This window comes from Stomoxys calcitrans, chromosome 5 (assembly GCF_963082655.1).
Source record: "Stomoxys calcitrans chromosome 5, idStoCalc2.1, whole genome shotgun sequence".
Taxonomy (NCBI): Eukaryota; Metazoa; Arthropoda; class Insecta; order Diptera; family Muscidae; genus Stomoxys; species Stomoxys calcitrans.
Genome location: NC_081556.1, coordinates 62042146 through 62048355, shown reverse-complemented (window position 1 = coordinate 62048355; position 6210 = coordinate 62042146).

Genomic DNA, 6210 nt, shown 5'->3' with positions numbered 1-6210 from the left:
TACACGTATACAGCGGTCAAAAAAAGTATTCATCATTAGCAAAATTGATAATAAATTCACTTATTTTAGGTAATTGAAGAAAATTTAAAGTAAACAAATAATGCAGTTTTATGCAATAGTTTATTTTTCGTAATATGTTTTAAAATAAATTCAAAAAATAAATTTAATTAGCGCAAAAAATGCAATTTTATATAATAACACCAAAAACAGAACAAAAAAAGTATTCATCATTGATGTGCTATCATCAAAGTCAAATTCAAATATTATTTGGGAATCCCCCTTTTCTGTTTTATTTAGTAAAGGAGGCTTTGCCCTTGACAACAAATATTTAATTTCATTGAAAATATAGTTTTTGTCAAAATGGGTCGTAAGCAAAACGAGGTTTCTGATGAGGTAAAAGTTTTGATAATAAAACACCACAGGAATGGTTTAACTCAAAAAACTATCAGTGAAATATTAAATAGACCACGATCTACTATACAATCCATCATCAGAAAGTGGACAGAAACGAAAACTGTTGACAATAAACCAAGATCTGGTCGACCAAAAGCACTTTCAGTTGGAGATGTGCGTTGGCTAGTGCGGCAAGTTCAGAAAACTCCGAAGACAAATGCGACCATTCTTCGTAAAAACACTATGGAATATTTAGGGAAGGAAGTTACTACACAAACAATTCGAAATACACTCAAAAGGCATAGTTACAGAGCAAGAACTGCACGTAAGAAGCCCTTTATAAATAAAATAAACCGAGTGAAAAGGCTAAACTTCGCAAAAATGTACATATGTAAAACAGCCCGAATCATTTTGGAAAACAGTCATTTTTGCAGACGAGAGCAAGTTTAATCTTTTTGGGTGCGATGGAAAGGTCATAGTGTACAGAAAACCAAATACAGAGCTTGAAGAACGAAACACAGTTGCTACTGTAAAACATGGTGGAGGTGGTTTAATGGTTTGGGGGTGTATGGCGGCTTCAGGAGCGGGAAATCTTGAAATTATTAATGGAGTAATGGATCATAAGTATTACATTGACATTTTAAAGAGGAATTTAAAAGATAGTGCTGTAAAACTTGGGCTTGGTAATAACTTTCAATATTATCAAGATAATGACCCCAAACATTCTGCTTTAAATACCAAGATGTGGATGCTGTATAACTGCCCCAAAGTCATTAAAACTCCTCCTCAAAGTCCCGACTTGAACCCAATTGAACATCTTTGGGAACATCTCGAACGCAAATTGAGAACGCGCAATTTTTCGAGCAAGAGTCAAATGCAACTGGTGATAATGGAGAAATGGACTAATATAGACCAAAATATAACCGCTAAATTAGTCCAATCGATATCAAACCGTTTAAAAGAAGTTATAAGACGCGGTGGTCGAATAACAAAGTATTAATTTTTTTAAATTATGTTATTTATTTTTTTTGTTTTTTTGCAATGATGAATACTTTTTTTGTTTACTTTTTTGTGTTCAGCTGTAAAATGGCCCTTTTTGTTCCAATAAATACTATTTTTTTCTTTAAAAACAATGAAATTGTGTACATATATATCACACAAGCACTACTGCATCATTAGTTTAATATGTTTTTATTCCAATTGTCTTTTGTAGACTTATTAAAAAAAAAAAACATTGAATTGAGTAAATTTTACAAAAAAATTAAATGATATTTTTAAAATTATTTCTGAATTATTCACCTTTAAAAATCAAATCGGACTGCTACAAAAATTTATTATTTTTTTCATATAGCCACCTTTTTTTCGTTGTTCTCTAACGAACCGTATTCTATCAAATAATATAGGAAATTGCCGTAACATTCACGCGTGTAATACAACAAAAACATAAAAAACCCTACACATTTTCAACGCCCACAGACGCGAACAATTAAAAAACCCACGCATGACAAATAAGACACATTCATCTTGAGAAAAATTCGTTGATGAAAATTTATGAAAAAAAGTCATATCAAATCAAACTGACTGCGTTGTAAAGGAGTATATCTTTTACAAGAAGTTAATGAAAACGTCTTAAGTGCATTTACATATTTCTAGGATCATGTATACCATATTTCATTACCAACTAACTAAAAAATTTTATAGTAAAGTTGCTTTTACAACGAGGTGGATTTCATACTGACATGTCCTCAAAATATATGGTAATAAGCTTCAGTAAAAATTTGCTATACATTTTTTTTCCATACAAACATTTTTTTTCGTATGTCACAGACTATAAAAAAAAGCATGCGATTTTGCCTTCCGCGAGTATTTTTGAACGAGAATTTATTTTTTTTAAACTGGTTATAAAGACAAGCAAAACCAACAATAAAGAATATTTTAGGAAATTTCCGTACCACTTTTGGGTATAGGATATATTCCAGTAGTTTAGCAAAATTTCATTACAGAAGAGACAATAAAATTTTAAATAAAATTGTTACTCCAATTTTGGGTACATTTTTTACTACATTATACGATATCCTTTTTTGTCAGTGTAGGAGCAGTTAGCCAACAACAAAAAACCAAGTTCACGCTCTGTCAAAATCAGTGCAGCTCTGTTTTTGGCAAATAGAGGATTAGTGTAAAACTGATTTTGACAGATATTGTTTTGCTTTGTGTTGTTCTAAAGCAGTAAATTTAATTTAATGCATTATTTATTGCATAAATGAACCTTGATTATTATTTCGCGCCATTTTGTCTTTGTTTGCGATTGTGTTTATAAGTTTCTCGCCTCGTGCAACAAATGGCAAACTAAATGTAGAGCTAAATGAGCCCTCGATTAAGTTAACCTCCCTTGGCTTACCAGAGTAATTTTGGCTTAACTTCGTTCACGCAAATACAGATAATTCTACAATCATCGTATTTCTAATCTATCTTACTGGAAGTTATTGGCGGCGCTGGTAATATTGTCTGTATTGGTGTAACCAAACCAAACAGATCATGGAATAAAATATTACATAAATGGATAAGCATTTTTTTGGGCCAACTTTTGATGAGACCTTATTGCGGATGACATCATGAAATAGCGTAACTAAATAATTGTGCCACCACCATCTGCCAAATATTGACTCTTCATCATCAGAGGAATCAAGACCCCATCATCATTACTACCATCGCGGTTGTACTATTCGCATACGGTTCAATTGATGGTTAACGAAGAGGTAGACTACAGAAACTTCAAAATGAAAAGCACCCAAACGACGCGGATGGTGCCATACTCTCTTACTCCATTAGACTTTGTGACTTTACCGTCCTGGTTGTTTCAGCTTTGATGACCAAAGTACTGCCTGTTATTATGTTCACACTCGACGTCCTCACTGTAATACCATACCAACTCACGCATTCTGTGATAGTCCGTAGCACCGCCAGTAAAACCGTATTATAGTCAGGCAGTAGGAAACAGATCTCAATCCGTCAATCCAAGCACCGTGTAGCTGGGAGCTTTGAGCGCACTCGACGTCATGTGTCGTATCAGCTCAGCGATCAGTTGCAATAATGTATTTTAAAGATTCCAGCGTGAACGCTCAAGAAGCATAGGATATCCCGACGGCGCTCCAAATCTCGTGAAAAAGAACATAAAAATGTCTAATACAACAACTGTATTTCCAGATTTTCCCATCGTGAACAAGAAAATGAAAGTACTGTATTTTAGATAAGATAAATTTGTTTGCTAGAAAAAAATTTCTTTTAACGAAATTTTGTCGAAAACGAAATTTTTTGGACAAAATTTGGTCTTTTGACGCTTGACGATTTTTGCTATGAATTCCTTTACGATTTGAGGATTTCTTTTTGGAGGTGTATTTTTTTAAATGTATCACAAGTTGAGACAAGTTTTTTTTTTTAATTGTTGCAGTTTTGTCTTAATATATTTGTTAGAGAAGCTTTTAAAATTTCTTTACAGACTCACTTAGACAATTTTAAGTCCGTTGTGATACCACAGTAGCGACAGACCAAGGCTTCTGGGGGAATGGAACCCACGACCCCTGCACTCGTAATCCAAGCACGCTACCAACTCGGCTACCGGGGCACCCACACATTTAGAGAAAATTTCATTAAATTCTTGTCTTAAAAATGTTTTGTTGGAATTTTGTCTTTACAGACAATTGTTTTAAAACGTTGGTTTTAGATTTTATTGAAATGTCGACTTTAAAGAAAATTTAGTTGACTTTGAAAGAAAAAGTATTACAAATTTCATGGACAATTATAAATGTTTTGCGCAAAATTTCATTTGGTAGAAGTACATAAAGTGGAGTAATTTTCTTTCTTGCTGCGCTAAAAATGAAAATACTCTTAAGAGTATAGTTTCAATCTTGAAGACATACCTTTCTGACCAATCCTATCGACGAGTTTGGGTGGTTCCAAACGAAATCGCGATCTAGGAAACCAGTCAAATGCTAAAAAAATACAAATACAAATTTGTAATAGAAACTGATTACCCTATGGTCTGCAGCCGGACAATATCCGATTGTATTGAAAATTAATATATATATATATATATATATATATATATATATATATATATATATATATATATATATATATATATATTATTGATAATAATAGTAAACAAAGTCAACAATAGCCATAATATAAACTTCAAGTGGACTTGTGGCCAATTTAATCCACGGCAAATGTGTGCGGTAATGGTATGCAAAGCTTTTGTTGTGCTGTACGGTCATCGGGATCCATGCTAATGCTCGAACGAGGCTCGGGAGGAGTAGTCCATCAAGCGTCTTGGCTACTGGGAGAGGAGGGAAATCGGTCTGTACGACTGCCCGTTACTCGGGTCCTTTCCAGCCTTCAGTATCGGGATCTCTCTGCCCATCTTCCTGACATCGAGTACTATTAGAGTGTTCAAAGACATATTGAGGACAGTGGTAAGGTACTCGACTCCAAGTATATTCCGATTCATCAGCATAAGTGTAGAGATTCCGTCGGGGCAACGCCTTGGGTGATTTGGCGCCCCGAATGACATTCGTAACTTCGTCCACTGTATATTGTGATCGATACGATAAAGGGCTCTCCTCACCTAAATTTGACCGACAAAGCATGATATTGCTTTATAAAAAACTTTTCAAACAAGGTGCTAATTGCTTCAATTATTTTTGACATTGAAATACGATTTTTTTCGTATCATGGCAATTGATTGGTAAGGAAGACATTCGTTGACTATATTTTTAATTGTTCGAATTAATATGTTATTTAATAATACAAATTGTGAGTATCTATTTCTGCATTCTGTTGTGTCCTCTTTCACACATACGTTATGCGAAGAAGCGCGAATGAGCCAAATATATGTCTAATTTCTATCATAGATGTGGATAGACAAAGAAATATCAAGAAAAATACTAAGTGTGGTTTTTATTTATCCCTCAATGAAATAAAATAATTTATTTAATATTAATTGTTAAGTTAAAACAATATATTTTTAAAAGCGTTATCCTGAAATAGTGTAAAGCAGAAAACATCAGAATGTGAACAAATGAAATAAGTACATTCCAAACGAAACAAATTTGAAGAATTGGAAGAAAGTAGACGAGGTATTTATTAATATTATTTTATTTTAATATGTTAATATCCCTATAGAGACTATATTGGCTTGGAAAACGACGCTGATGCAGAAGTTAGCAAATGCAGTATTCCCTCATGTGGGTCCAGATATCATGGTATTGTGCGCAAAATGCCAAGATTGGTAATTATTACGATTCACTTTAATATGTTTTGATCATTATACTTTTTACAGACGGTATCCACGATAAGGAACAGAGGCTTTTTAAGGAATGGCAATGTTTTCTTCTTTCTTTAAAAAATATTAATTAAACAAGTAAGAGCGTGCTAAGTTCGACCGGGCCGAATCTTATATACCCTCCACCATCGATCGTACTTGTCGAGTTCTTTGCGCCGTGTCTCTTTTTAGGCAAATAAAGAATAATGAATAAGAACTGTTATGCTATTGGAGCTACATCAAGTTATAGTCGATTCGGACCATAAATGAATTGAATGCTGAACAATATGGAAGTTATTGTGTAATATTTCACTCCATTCGGATAAGAATTGCGGCTTTTAGGGGTTCAGGAAGCAAAATCGAGAGATTTATATGGGAGCTCTATCAAGCTATCGATCGATTCAGACCATATTGGACACGAATGTTGAAGGTCATGGGAGAAACCGTTGAACAAAATTTCTGCAAAATCGGATGAGAATTGCGCCCTCTAAAGGCTC